At 38.1% G+C, this 15,646-nt stretch overlaps 1 long non-coding RNA gene across 2 annotated transcripts; it reads left to right on the top strand.

Annotated features, from left to right (window-relative positions):
• Nucleotides 1-13,093, top strand: LOC140599304 (uncharacterized). Of its 2 annotated transcripts, XR_012002017.1 has the most exons (4): nucleotides 1-347; nucleotides 458-610; nucleotides 5,443-5,533; nucleotides 12,575-13,093. It is a non-coding gene; the product is annotated as an uncharacterized lncRNA (long non-coding RNA). The 2 variants fall into 2 exon arrangements; XR_012002018.1 differs by lacking the exons at nucleotides 5,443-5,533; nucleotides 12,575-13,093 and adding an exon at nucleotides 3,159-3,512 and having other exon boundaries at nucleotides 2-347.
• The last annotated feature ends 2,553 nt before the right edge of the window (nucleotides 13,094-15,646 follow it).

Here is a 15,646-nt window from a genome sequence, read left to right as displayed (position 1 = left end):
CATCCCTCTCTCTCTCTCTCTCTCTCTCAAACAAGTAAAATATTGAAAAAAAAAAAAAAAAAGATTGGGACACACAAAGCGCCACCAGAAATGCACACACACAAACACAGAAGAAAGATTCCATGAGAATAGAGCAAGAAGGCAATCATCGGCAAGCCAAGGAGAGAAACCTCAGAGTTAACCAACACTGCCAACACCTTGATCTTGGACTTTCAGCCTCCAGAACTGTGAAAAATAATTGTCTGTTTTTGAAGCCCCCCAGTCTGTGGTATTTTGCTATGGCAGCTCCAGCAAACTAAGTCAATCTGCATAATAAGAAGTGCTGGGTCTCCTATCCACTCAAGTAGGTGAGTTATTTTGAGGCCATTGTTGAATGATGCAATTAATTTTTTCTAGGCTTGAGGTCCAATTCCTATGGAGCTTCCTATAGTAATCAAATCAATCCTATTTCTATTAGGTCTTCAAATATTTTCTTTAGGCACAAGAGACCACATCAATATATGGGATTGGAGATAGAAATATAAAATAAACATAACAAAGATGTCTACAACATACCTGATATGATGGGCACCCTCCTGTTCTGTGGGAGAACTCACCTTTACACCCCAAGGTGGGTATGAGGTAGGGTAAAGATTTCACTCTCTCAAAACTCTTGAACAACAGGATTTTCTAAGCTTCGGGTTTGGTGAATATGTTGAAGAACTGGAAGGGTGGCCACCCTATGAGGGCCCATGGCCCTACTGCCATCCATACCTAGCCCTGTGTATCTCTTCCAAATGGTTGTTTTGGAGTTATATCATTTGACACTAAATCAGTAAACATAAATAAGTATTTCCCCAGGTTCTGGGAGCCATTCTAGCAAATTATCAAAGGAGTCCACGAATCCCATTTGGTCAGAAGTACGGGCGGCAATCTAGACTTACAATTGGCATCTAAAGTGAGGACAATTTTTTGGGACTGAACACATGACCCATGGGATCTGCAGCTATCCCCCCAGGTATAGTTTCAGAATTGAACTAAATTTATAAGACATCCAGTCAGTATCCACTAAAAATGGAGAATCACTTCATGTGGGAAAAATTCACACAGCTAGTATTGGAAGTATTGAGAATAGAGGAGAAAAACAAAGTTTCCTTTCACAGTACTCTAAAAAGTTCCTAAACTTTGGGTTGGCCTCAGAACATCATTGGCCTCCCACTGCCCGCTAGAAAGTGAATGACCTACAGCTGGGCAAGCTTCCCGGTGTTCTTCCAGGATACACTCCCACTATCCAAGAACAGGGGAAAGTACTAGGAGTCCTGCTACAGGCTACACTCGCCACAGTGTAGAGCCTCATCACGTAGAGCCTCAGAAGCTCACAGTTTTCTGCTTCATCTGTGAACTTTGGAAGTTAAGATTAAGGATGAAATATTTAATCAGTACTACAAAACACATTGCCTTCTTCTACATTATATGCCTTGATACACCTGGTGACCAAATTAGCACATCAGCTTATTTTCCCTAGTGAACACAGAAGTTGACCTGAAGAACTACTTTTCTCCTCATCTATCCATTCTGATCTTCTGGGAGTGGTAAGAGAATGGTGCTAGAATTGTTTTTGTGTTTTGAAAATGTGTTTGCAAAAGATGGCATGGGCAGCTCATTGTTTTAGACATTGAAAAAATCAATTGTTTTAGCTCATTGTTTTAGACTTTGAAAAAATCAATCAAAATCCTCGGGAACTTCCTGGATGGACTCTGAAACTGGTTCCTGAATGCAGAGGACAGGGAGAGACAAAGAAAGGGACAGGCCACTCAGGTTGATAGGTAGCAGTTTTAATAAGCAAAGGGAACTTACATCCTAAGCTTGTCTTGGGCAGCAGCACGATAAGTAGATCTCTATACCTGCTCACCAAATCCTAAAAGTTAGTATAGAGACCTTAACTAGGTTCAGTCATGTATGCTGGGCAGGTGTTCTTAACACCAAATCACTCTCTCAAGGTTATGTCATTGGAGCAGCCTCTCGGATCAGGAAAGGCAAGCAGAACCCACATTCCAAGTGGTGGTGGGGGTGGAGGGGTGAGAAGCATCTTAGAGGCTGGGTCCCACTCAGGGATCAACCAGTGTCCATGTCTTTATGATGACCTTCCCAACAGAAGACCCAATCCCTTCCCCATGGGTTGTTATTGGGGCAAGTTGCCTTGAGAGGATGCAAGCTAGGATTTATGGGGCTTCACCCTGACATGCTCAGAATGTTGCTCCCTGTCTGCCCATGGCCTGGGGCACTAGGTTAAGTGTGACCCAGGACTGGAGACTTGGGAAGACAGAAAGGACAGAAGGGGGATAAGGAGGGAGGTCAGAGATGAAAATCAGTCCTCCAGTACAAACATCAGCTTTTGTCTTGTCAAGGCAAGAGTTTAATAATGCACGATTTTCCTGGTCCCCCAGACAAGCTAAATGTCAATATCAGTGCAGCCAGGAAATGCCTCAATTCTTAATAGAGACTGGAAAAATGACAGCCTCTTCGGGATATGCTAGCACTTTCCCAGACTCAAAGGGAAACTGCCAGCTTAACATCTACTTGTCTTATAAATACATGGGCATCAACTATATTTCGCTAGAACTCAACCCTTTATCACAAATTATTAGTATCATATTTTTCAGAAAAGCATATTTCTTTATTAAAGATTAGCTCCCCCACCTGCCACTCTTTACTTTTCATCCATAATGCTCTGAGACTAAGTTCTCTTTGGGCCCTCCGGGCAGGAAGGTATCTCTAGGGTGGTGCAGGAGACTCCCCTTTCCTTTCTCACCTTTGGCCCCTGGCCCAGGCTGCTGGCAGAAGGGCCCAAGTTACACCACTTGAGAAGCCATGTACGAATATGCCCAGGGGAGCTGAATGAGGGCCAGGACCAGAAGGAAGAGCAGCTGCACCAAACAGCTTCCCCTGAGTGGTCTCAGACACACTATCTTTCTGGGCAGTGCAGCCAAGAACATTTGGGAAGCCAGGTAAGGCGATGAGGCAATGGGAGAGCAAACCAGTTCCACTGCTCTTCTCTGAGGAAATTTGAGGAGGGATCCCAAGAGGAAATGTGCTTCTACTGAATTCTTCAACAACAACAGCAGCAATAGAGAGTTCCTTAAGAAATCTCATTTGCCAATGATTGTTCCTATTTCCAGCAGAGAACAGAGAATAAGGTTGTGAAATGATATGCCTCTGTCATGCATCGACATCTCCAACTAGGAAGAGAAGAGGGATGGTTTTCTACTCACATTTCTAAAATCTTCCATTCCTGATCCACTAAGAAGAACCAAGTATCTGGAAAAATGAGTGATAAAACTGGTATTAACTAACAATACTATCGGGACGCCTGGGTGGCTCAGTAGTTGAGCATCTGCATTTGGCTCAGGTTGTGATCCTAGGGTCCTGCGATCAAGTCCCCCATCAGGCTCCCCACAAAGGAGCCTGCTTCTCCCTCTGCCTGTCTCTGCCTCTCTCTCTCTGTGTCTTTCATGAATAAATAAAATCTTTTAAAAATACTATTGATTAATATCACATTTATTAATATTAATCAATATTATTAATAAAATGGAGTAAAAGGAGGCATTACTCATTGCTACTTGCAGGAAAAAAAATTCATTTAAAAATAGATTTAGCTTAGGGGCTCCTGGCTGGTTCAGTCGATTGAACATGCAACTTTTAATCTTGGGGTTGTGGGTTCCAGCCCCATGTTGCGTGTAAAGATTCCTTAAAAATCAAATCTTTAAAATAATAGATTGGCTTAAATATGATATATCTCACCAAGCACTTCTTAGAAGTTAAAATCTAAAGCAAAGATAATAAATGGAAATAATTTTAACAAACACATAATTTAGAATTTAGAATAATATGTTATCCTTGGTGTAGCATAACACCCTTTTATCAGACAAGCAGGAAATTTAACTATTAATATGAAAAATGATTAATTTTTTCATATCTGAAAAGTAATGAATGGCATTTGTTAATGTTTTAATAGCCTAATATTAAATATTTCTTCTGTAAAGCCGAATAGCAATTTAAAATTGATTATATTCCTACTATTGCCATAATTTATGATTGGTAATCCTTTATGCATTTGATGGTAAAGAGAATCCGTGATGAGCCTTCACATGGATTGATAACCTCCTTCACAAGTGTATAAAATCAAAACATTTTCAAGTCATGCTACCCAAATACACATATTATAAAACATTGAATGCAGAATTTAGAAGTTGATTTTCACTTCTTAAAATAATTTTTACTGTATTTATTTTTTTGTAGGCTTCCTCTGTTCAATCTTTTGTGGGTGTATTTTTTCCTGCTTTAAAAATAAGTAGGGGCACCCGTGTGGCTCAGTCAGTTGAGCATCCCACTCTTGATCTAAGCTCAGGTTTTGATCTGAGCGTCATGAGTTCAAGTCCAGTGTTGGGCTGCACAGTGGGCATGTAACATACATACATACATATATACATACATACATAAAAGAATTAAATACACAAATTTAAATAGTACCAGAATATACAACAGTAGACAATAAAAGGCCCCAGCAATACCACTCATAAAGCCAAAGAGTCTGGTGTTTTCATGAAAACATTGGTTTTAGACTTCCTGCATTCAAGTCCAACTTAGCAACTTGTTACCAGTGAGATGTTGGCTAGGTTGTTTCCATTCATAAAAAGAGATAACAACCAATCCATCTCAAAATGTTATCAATAATCAATAAAACAATCCATATAAAACACATTGTACAGTTCCCAGAATATACTAAAAGCCCCATAAATAATAGCTCAGCAGCAGCAGCAGCACATTTAACAGGCAACCACCTCCAACAGTTTGATTTAATTTTAAGTTACGTCACTATCCTTAGTGACTTAAAGATCCTTTCAGTTCACTTCCCCTTGACAGACACTGAGGCTTATTTCTGTGAATTCTCAGGAACCAAACTATGAGAATTACAGACTAAATTTCCTTACTCACCATTCATTTACAATCACTGGGAACAAATGTTACAGCCCCTTTCACACTTTTGGTATCGATTAGAAAAGACTTGTGCAAATAAGTCATTCTTGGTTGATATCTAAAGAGAGTTGACCTTCTCTGCCCCTTAAATCCTACATATCTCCTCTAGCTTCATGGATCCAGCCAAATAACACATTCATTCCCTATGGTCCACCAGGGGCTCCACAAAATTGCTCATCAGGCTCTCCATTGCACAATACCCTGTGACTGTAACACTTTGAAAGGATCTAATGCTGGCATTCTATGACAGTCCTCTGGTCTGGAGGTTGCCAACATAGGTAGCTATGCGTGACAATCAATTGTGGTTTGTGTATCTACAGTCAGTTCTTCTATAATACTTGCTTTGAATACAAGAATTTATCCCAATGTGACTAATAAATTAGGAGAAATTTTAGCATAATGCTCATTTTGCATTTGCTTCTGCAGGTTTCATCACCAAGCCTACAAGAAAACTTTGCTGAACTGAGCCACACAACCAACCAACAAAACGCCAGCACACACACACCTCTCTGGGACAGTAAGTGATATATTTGCTGTTTCATTTACTGCTGCAACTTTCTACACCAGCTCTTCCAGCTTCCCACCTGATTTCAGATAAGCACCTTGCAATAGCTCACAAGCTGCAACCCTAGCCTACTGGCCATTTAGCCCTACACCCTCCTTTCATTTTTCCCCTCTTCCCTCTCAGGCTATTTTGTACTTTTCCTTTGTTCTCTACTCTTTTTCTCTCTTTATTTCTCTTTCACTCACTCTTTTTCTATCTCCTGATTGTTCTCTTCCTCTGGCACATAGGGTGGCAGCCATCGGAGCAAGGTGGGCATACATCGTGAGCAATTATAGCAGTGCCCTCTCTCACAGTCAAAAGAGACATTTTTCAAGGTCAAGTGACATATTTATTGCAGTTGATGTATTTCTTCACCATTTTCCATGGATAAAACTGTGCTACCTTTTTAACATTTTTGGGTGTTTACCCCAATCCCAGCCTGTTAGCTTCTATTGCATGATTTTGCATAGTATGGGGAGTCTTAGGAACACATATGTTAGGGATAGCAGAACTGACAGTATCTATCATCTCTACAACTGACTGAGCTTTTATCAGACTTTGAAATAAATTAACTTTTATTCAAAAAAAAAATTTAAGAACGTTTGGTCTAGGGGAGTCCTCTCTAATAGAAATGTGAGCCATTTATGTAAAACATTTTTCAGTAATGAAGTAAAAAGAAATAGGTTAAATTAATTTTAACAATGTTTTGTTTAACCCAATGATTGTCACTTAAACACACATAGTCGATATAAAAAAATATAAATGCTATATTTCTCCTTTTTTGTACTATGTCTTTGAAATCTGGTTGTACATTACAGCACATTTCAAGTGCTCAATAGCCATATATGGCTAATGGCTACTGTTAACAGTGTATCCCTAAAGATTGCTGTCCTTTGACCAGAGAAGATGGACGCAGGATAAAAGATTCCTGATCCACCTTTTTTTCTCAGATAATGTAAATAAAGCTAAAAGGTAACTTTGTTTAAAGAGGACTTGAAATGAATCTGCCAACCCTTATGTGCTTTCTAACCGGATTTAGATGAATGCCTTGTTTAGTGTCAGATTTGTTGTGGTCCATAAGTGGGAAAAATGTGCATCCATCTAAATATATAATCTATTCCATGTAGATCTCCTGGGGAATACAGAGGAAGTCTTCTCTTTGCAAGCTGCATCTCTTAGACTGTGAGGCTTATGAGAAAACTTTTGACCAATACTTTTTCTAACGATAAGAAACATAATTTTAAAAACAGCTTTTGTGGGGGCACCTGGCTGGCTCAGTCAGAAGAGTGTGCAACTCTTGATCTCAGGGTCATGAGTTTGAGCCTCACACTGCGGGTAGAGATTACTTAAATAAATCAATAAACTTTAAAAATAGCTTTTGTGAACATAAGAAGAAAAAGAAACACATTTAAGTTGACTTATATAGGACAAAAAATTCACAAAGAATCTATTCAAAAAGAAACCAATTCATAAAGAATCCATCTTAGAAATGTAAGCTTTTAATGTAAAGTTCCCTACATTCAGTTGCTTCTAAGTATCAATTTGATCATCAGCAGAATACTCTCATGTTTCCTGAAATTTTTTTAGGTAATTCTTTCTTCATGAAAAATACTATACAAAAGCCAAGTATGTAAAATCAAAGCTCCTTTGTCTCCCCCACTATAATGCGGATGGTCACAGGTCCATAGAGCATCACTGGGAAAAAAAAATAATAATAACCCCTACGGCTCTGTCATTTAGAATAATCTGGGTAGAAAATTAAGTTAAGCACTTAGGAAAATGCAAAAGATGTGAAAAACAGTCCTACATTTAAGAAACCTAAAATATATCAGCTAGAACTAAAAACAAATACATAAAAAAAATTAGAGAATAATTAAATGGGACCAATGGTAAGTGTAAAATTGCAGAAGGAATGCTCTGGTCTCTTTAATACCTAAGCTCTAATGCAGAGTAACTTTATAAGTAGGCTAAGTAAGCATTAGCCCACATATCTTGGTTTGAGAGGCAAAGGGCATGAACCCCCCGTTTCAAAAAATTCCCACTTTGGGACAGTTATCTATGTGGCTTGTATGACCTAACTGAACACGCATTCCTGTGTACAAACCATTCCCAAACTCAGGACAAAGAGACAAAGCAGCCCATTGGAGTCAGTACCAAATCAGTCTTAACCCCAACTGCTCATATCCCATGATCCAGAACAAGGATCCTGCTATGAATCCTTCTGAACCCAGAGACCAGCTACAAGAACTGTGACTTGTCCTTACTTCCGTTCATTGCTTTGTACTCCAGGTCTTCCAGCACTAGAGTAACAGAATTTATGCAACCTGGGTATCCCCACACCTCCAACACTCATCACTTTCCTCATTCTTTCCAGAGCCTGCAAATCCCATACCTAAACTTCTGTAGCTGTGGCTGGATCTCTGCCACTCCCTAACTCTGTCACTTGCCTAAATCTCTACCTGGTGTTATCCAGGGTGTTAGGATGACCTGACTATCCCGCTTATCAAGGATGTGTAAAGTTGATTTATGAGCTCTGGCTTTCTACTGTTATTTCTCTTTCCTCATTCCCAGAGCATTCCTCCCAAAGACGACTTTTTGAGAGGAAACCATTTTATTTCTATCAAGAAAACACAATTCCTGATCTTCCCTGATGAGCAGCACCTCCCCAATTCTTTATTGCCTATTGCTTGGAGCTTGCTTAATTTTCTGTTCCATTCCCACAGGCTTATCCATTTTCTAGAAGTAACACTTCCCCAGTCTTACTAGCAGCACTCTCCCTGAAACCTACCATTACAAACACTTCCTTTGAAAGCATATAGATTCTCCAGAACTCCTTATTAAATGCATATATCCCTAGGGGAATCAGTTTCATATATTCTATCACCTAATAGAAAAAGTTGAATATGTAGACAGAATCTTCACATTAAACATCTTTAAGACAGAATATATAGTATTATAATAAAGAATATAGTAAAGATTTAGAAATGATTTAATACAGGTATTTGATAAATGAATAATATATATGCCTCGACATACTCTACTCCATGAAAGTCAGGATTCCAGGAAAACTAATTAATGAATTCCATGAATTCTAAAAATCTTTAGTTATAGTTCAGATATCAATATTAATTAAATCAATAGATTTCCGAATGTCTTTTATATACAAAGATACAGATTACAGTACTGATATAACAAGGTGTTTAATAAAAAAATAATAATAATTGTCCAGAGATAATGTCACTCCCCAATCAGTATTACTTACTTGTGTAAAGATGTTCAAATAGCCTACTGACTACTAGATCCAGTTACTGAGAGTTAATTATATAAAACTAATACCCGCCCAGTATATTAAGAACAGCCGTGTTTTATGTCCTACTGTTGATACGAGGAAGGAAAAGTTCATTTCAAAAAAGGATTATAGGGGTACCTGGATGGCTCAGTTGGAAGAGCACGAGACTCTTAATCTCAGGGTCATAAATTTGAGTCCCATACTGGGTGTAGAGGTTATTTAAAAAATAAATGAATAAACTCATAAAAATAAACTTAAAAAGCATTATAATTGTCTAGCCAAACTACAGTATCACTATTAAATGTTAGGAAAGAATCTATTTTCACAAACTACATTGACACTTGCTTCCAAAGGATAAAACTTGTGGGTAGAAAGGGTGTTTAAAGATCAAAGAATTTCCTTTGCTCTTTTCACTCTCAAGTTGGCGAGCTAATTGTTGCAGGAAACCAGCAGAGGGAGCACCAACCATTGTTTTTTGTATGTGTGCTCCAAAAACAAAGGGATTGTCTTCATAGATTTTTGGACACTTTATCAAGATTGGCAAAAACCCTTTAAATAAAAATATGATTTGTGACTGCTAAATTTTCTCTTTAACTCTTTTTATTAAGTCAGTATTGAAGCATTTTCTTTATTAAAGTTTTATTTAAGAAAGTAATACAAAGCGAAACAAATAAAAAAAAGATTAAAGTTAATAATCTCCTGCATTCCCTTCAGACATTTCTAAACAGAGTGGTATGTGTCTTTTCATATCCCTTTAATTAAACAAGTAAAAAAAAATTATGTAGGAGTTCTTCACTTGCTTGATTTTTAAATGGGGTCCTACTAAAAAAAGCCTTTCTGTAGGTAGCAAAATAGCATGAAACATCCATGAATATGCAGTGGATTCAAGAGGAAATATCAAATAAACACAATGTCAAGCCATATAGAAACCATGTGTGCACAGAAGGTCAAAAGCATACAATACCAATATGGTATCACTGACTTCAAAATGAAAAAAAAAAATCTAAACACATCTGAACGAATGTGTGGATCTTGAAAAACAAATAAACATAAGCCAGAATGTCCAACACTTTTCTTAAAATGCCATGAGGATTACTAGGTGAATTAATTTCTGGTATACAATATATATTACCAACCTTTTCACAAAACAAAAGGAAAACAAAACAACAGCAATACTTTTCAAAAAGTGGAATGTATTAAAATTGGATTTTTTTCAAATTCATAACATTTCACATACTCCAACTGAAGCAGGGGACCAAATTTGTTTCCATTTAAAGCAATATTCCATTTAGTTGCATGATTTAACTGAAAAAGAAAAAAATGATGTAGTCATAGATGTGGCCAGAAGAGGCCCTCTATCCCATCCCACTGAGAGAATCCTTGGAATTCACTATAGGTTCTTATCCTTATCCAACCTTGTCTCTTTGCAAAGAGATCCTTCTGAGTAAGTACTCCCAGGTCTTAGAGACCCATCTAGCCAGTGGTTGCTGTCTCTGAAGGGTTATCTTTGTGAGCCCAGGAAATTTTGCAAAAACTTCCATGGTCCTGGGTCTCATTCCTCATCCAATTAACTCCAAGTGTCCTCCTTGTTTTCCTCTGTGTCGGTGAATACCCACTTTGGACATACCCTACTAGAGGTGTCACCTTTGTCAATTCCTAGGCACCTTGATCTCATAGCAGATTGCTATGAAGGAAGAAGCATTGTGGGGATGGAGGATAAGGGAAAGAGGCATAAAAAGATATAGAGAAAGAACAAGATAGAGCCAAAGAGGGGCACCTCAGTGGCTCAGTTGGTTAAGCAGTCTGCCTTCGGGCCAGGTCACCATCTCAGGGTCCTGAGATCGAGCCCCATGTCAGGCTCTGGGGAGTCTGCTTCTCCCTCTCCCTCTGTCCTCTGTGCACTCGTGTGCACTCTCTCTCTCTCTGTCTCAAACAAATAAATAAAAATCTTTAAAAAAAAAAAAAGAGCAGAAGGCTGAGGGCAAGTTGACAAGGGTAAGATTTCCCTACATGGAGGATTATAGAGAGAATTCCTTCCGAGAGTGGGGAGTAATTAATCAGCTGTGGTTTCCTTTCCATCTCCCCAAAGCATAAAAAGGTCATGTTATCTGATTTATTTTTTCCCTTTTGCTAAGGGATTTAGGGATATCAAAAAATTTTCAATAACCACCTTTGTGACAAAATAAGACAACACAGCATACTGCTCCTCATCTGATAGATGAGGAGAACTGAGGAATGGAGAGGTCAAAAGCCTGGCTCAAGGTCACAGGAAAGGCAGTTACCAAGTTAGGATAAGACCCTGGGTTCTTGACTCCAGCCCTTTACTTTATCCACAAAGTCAACACAAGCAGTCTAGATTTGTTATCTCGCCCCCTTCTTTCTCAAAGGCTGAGTGACAAAGAGTGCTTAGTGTGATACTGAGTGTAAATGACAGCACAGGAAGTCCATTCTCAGGGCAAGCTGTGAGACTGGCAGCTGAACGGGAGGCTGGAAAGCAAGTCTGTACAGAGCACTTTCAGTCTACACTCACTATCTTGCCCCTACTGTGGCCAGAGTCCACCAGGACCATGGGGAGGAGTTGTGAGGCTGCGGGGGACACCAGCAGGTTGAAAGTCCACTTAACTCATCAACTCCTGAGCATCTCTTAGCAAAATGAAAAGCTGTGAGTTAACAAGGAGGAAACCAGTCATCTACAGAACTGGGTATTTTGTATCATTTTAAATGTTTTTTTTAGGCAATAATTCACATACAAATTATGGATTGTGCTATACAATCATTTATAGGACCGTATATAATTAGTATGCAGATTTTCAAGGAACACTGTTTCTGACACAGTACTAGCCTTAGAATTCAACTCTTTGAAACGCGTTAATACAATTCTGTAAGGAAGTCTATCCAGTCACGTATCACATGTTCGAGGCTTAAAATGCTGAAAGTAAAGAAGTGTTACATCAAAACAGGTTCAGTATGAATATCAACCATATATGGAAGAAACATTTATATGGAAACCACACCCACTGCTGCATTCACAGTTGTTTCAGCTGAGACATGGTGTATACACAAAGTAAAGAGTGTTGGTCTAGCTTATAGCACAAAGACAGGTTTATTTGTGCTGTTACAGCACTGTTATTTACTCGAAATACAAAGGAGAAGAAGTAGATGAAGAAAAGAATCGAAATAGAAAAGAAGCCTATAGTGACTGAATTCTACTGTAAATTGAATTTCATACTACCTTCCTGTAAACATACTTTTTTTTTAACAAGCATTTCACTACAAGTGAATAATCTCTTTAACAAAATGAAGAAAAATAAACTTTTCATACATAAAGGACAGCATCCCAAAATATAATTTATAACTTCTTGTCTAATGCTAAACTGTGATCAAGAATTTTTTTTAATTTTTAAGTAGCAATCGAATTATTGTATAATAATTGTATACATAATCTTGATATCTAATCTTGACTGTTTAGTTATATTTAAATTAATTGAAAGAGACGGAGTCATTACAAATCTGACAGATCTATACATTTCTTTCTTAATTCTAAATGTCCACAAGTTGTGAAAAGCTAATCTCTGACATACACACTCCGATCATAAAATATTTCCATACAAAATGGATCTGTTCAAAATATCAGTCATCTATAAAATAAAGATAAATAGTAATCACCACAGTCAGGGATTGTTTTACTTCATTTATTTATACTCAAATTTCTAATTTTTCGTAAGGTCAATCAGAAGTTGGCAGATTTTTCCAGAATCTAGAGGGCAAGCATAGTCAACGAGGGAGACACACACACACAGAGACACAAAGAGACAAGAAAAATCCCAAAATGTACTTTCTTAAAATACTAGACTACTTCAGTTACGACATATGTACTAGCTTGGGGTTTCTAAATCAACAGACTGAAGAAAAACTGCCTTGTCATCAGAACTCCAAAATATATGGATCTCAGGAGAAACAAATATGTGAAGCTATAGATCTAAATCCAAACTCTGTGAAAGAAAACAAATTTTAGCTGTACAAGTTGAGCGACTTGACCAATACGTTAGAAATCACACAGAAACTATTCTGACAGGGTGGTAAACTCATTTTCCTTTCAAATGTGGGGAGAGAATAGATAAGGGACACTCATGGAAGCAAACAGAATGCAAAACTGAAAAGCCTAAATAGAAAAGACCGATGAAAGCATAACATTAAAAAAAGAAGTGTTTAGCTGTTAAATCATCCAAATTGCTTTGCCAAATTTTGACATGCTTGATTTCCTGTAGTAAAAAAAAAAAAAAAAAAAAAAAAAAAGAAGCTTTTTTTTTTTTTTTTTTTGTCTTTTGAAAAAAAACAAAAAGTGAAGAAAAATAACCAGCTGTTCCTTGTATAGTTCAGGAAACAAGTTTGATTTATTACTTTAAGGTTATTTTTTGAATGAGCTGCTTGTGGCAGCCAGAGTGCAAGAAAAGTCACTGAGGCCTGTCCACTTGAAGGGCTCAAACAGTTTCCTGAACCGTCCTTCCTCACTCTGCACCTCCGACGGCTATTATTGACAACGTGTGACTGGGGCCTTCCAGGATTTTAAAACAGCAGGGATCCCGGCCAAACAATCAGGCTGTCAATTACCTTTTCCCCTGTTGTGAAAAAGGGACCCAAGACAATGCCACGGCTCAGCAGGGAGGTGTGCGGCTCCGAGTCAGTAACCCACTCTTGCACCGTTCAGCATTCAAAACCAAGTAAATGGTTGGTGCCTTCACTTTTGTCTGCGTGTGTCAGCTCAAACCAGAATTACTGCAAGGTAGATGTCTCCATGGAAGGATTTTTGCGTTCTTGCTAGGGCAAAACTGACTCTGTATACGGTCATCTGTGAGCCTCGTGGACATTATTCCCTAAGACCCAAACAGACACAAAGAGTATCCCGCTCCCAGCCCCCTTCTGTAGGCTTGTCCTCCGGGAACGCCCAACTCTCTCTACCTATATTGTGGCTTAAAAAACTTCCTGTGGGCATTGATGACTTGCTGTGAGGACTGTCCATCATCCCGCCCCTTTGTCTGGCAGTCACTTCCATTCGAATTTGACTGACTCAGGAAGCCTGAGTTATTTGTAAAGAACAACAAGGCTTTTCATTCATAATTTTAGTAGGGGGACAGGGTGCTAATGACTGAGCTTGAATAACTAGGGAATGTGGTATTCAAGGCAGGAAGAAGCCCAACTGGCTGCCAAATGAGGGAAGGAGAGGATGTAGGTGAAAAGTGCCTGGGTAAAAAGCCAAACAATGACAGGAGGATCACACATATATACAAATACAAATCAAGTTTTTAAAAGGTGAGACAATCGAAAAGGTGGAAGCAGGAAGGAGGACAGGGAAAATCTAACAGGATTTCATTAACTTTGGGGTCAAGTTACATGGCACAGTTTACAGAATCCGAAACCCATAAAGTGTCTACGAAGGAAGTGATCTTTTCTTCCACTGCTGGTTCTCCTACAAAAACAAAAAGTTAAAAAAAAAAAAAAAAAAAAAGTAAAACTGGTTTTCACTCTCTTTTGGTACCTTTCATATGTTCAGACAAAGAGAGTTTGTTTTCCAAGGGTATTCAGCCTGGCAATCAAGTCTAGGTTCCAAAGAGCTCACTTTCGGGGTTTCTACTCAATTTTATGTGCATGCAGCATAAACACAATATGTAATAATTTAACATACCTGCTACTTCCCAGGAGGAGAAATGGTGAAAATGTAAATTTTTAGGTGAATGTAACTGTATAACTAAGTATTATGAGATTTCTTTTTCTTATAAATAATAAACAATAAAACAATAAAATTGTGTTTTGTTTTTTTTAATTAAGAAATTAAGAGCATCACATTGACATTTTTACATGCGTGCTTTTATACACAGATTCATAGGAAATAATCCAAAATGACAATGTTGCACATTTTAAGTCTATTACAAAGCAGCAGAATGATGCATGCTGCTTTCTTCAAAATCAATGTAATTTCCTAAACGAAGACCATTTCAGTCATTTAAAAAACATTTACTATGTCTCTTTTGATAGAACAAGTCAAAAATTGAACAATAATAAACGCTGATACACGAGGAAACAGCACAAATAGATTTTCAGGCAGGGAGACTCTAGGTTTATCTCACTCTACTGAGTCTATTGAGACTAGTAGTCTTAAGGATTACTAAGGTGGGAAGCCAAAGTTCAACTCTGGGCTGGGTGCCTTACCTTACCCTAAGTTCCTAGGTCACAAACTGACCCAACAAATATTCTTTAAAACTGAGAAGCTAACTACAACCACTATGCAGTTATTACCTGTTATTTCATTTGACAACCATCCTATTCTAATAAAAAGGAAACTGAGGTGCATATCATTCCAGTACTTTCCAATATTTTCCAACTATTTCCACAGAAGTATTCAACAAAAGCAAAAGAACATGCTCCTGGAGCATTCCAAAACTAACCTCAAGTAGGTCTCCAGTGGGTTTTATCATTATGATTTTCCTCGTCCTTATCATCATCATCATCATCATTATTATTAGCTGCTTGTGTTTTAAGAATGTAAGTGAATTGAAATAGGTGCACCATGGTTTCCTGTGGCCCCTGGTATATCTTGCAAATCCTTAGTGGTATTTTTCCTCAGCTTTATTGAGGTGTAATTTTAAAAATTGAAATTATGTTTAAAAGTATATAACGTGATGATTTGATATATGTACACACTGTGAAATGATTCCCACAACCAAGTTAATTAACATGTCCATCACCTCCCCTGGTTTCTTTTTTTTTGGGGGGGGGGGGTGAAAACATGTAAGATTTAC

This window comes from Vulpes vulpes, chromosome 6, assembly GCF_048418805.1.
Source record: "Vulpes vulpes isolate BD-2025 chromosome 6, VulVul3, whole genome shotgun sequence".
In the NCBI taxonomy this organism is placed as follows: domain Eukaryota; kingdom Metazoa; phylum Chordata; class Mammalia; order Carnivora; family Canidae; genus Vulpes; species Vulpes vulpes.
This window is presented reverse-complemented; position numbering and strand designations above follow the sequence as displayed.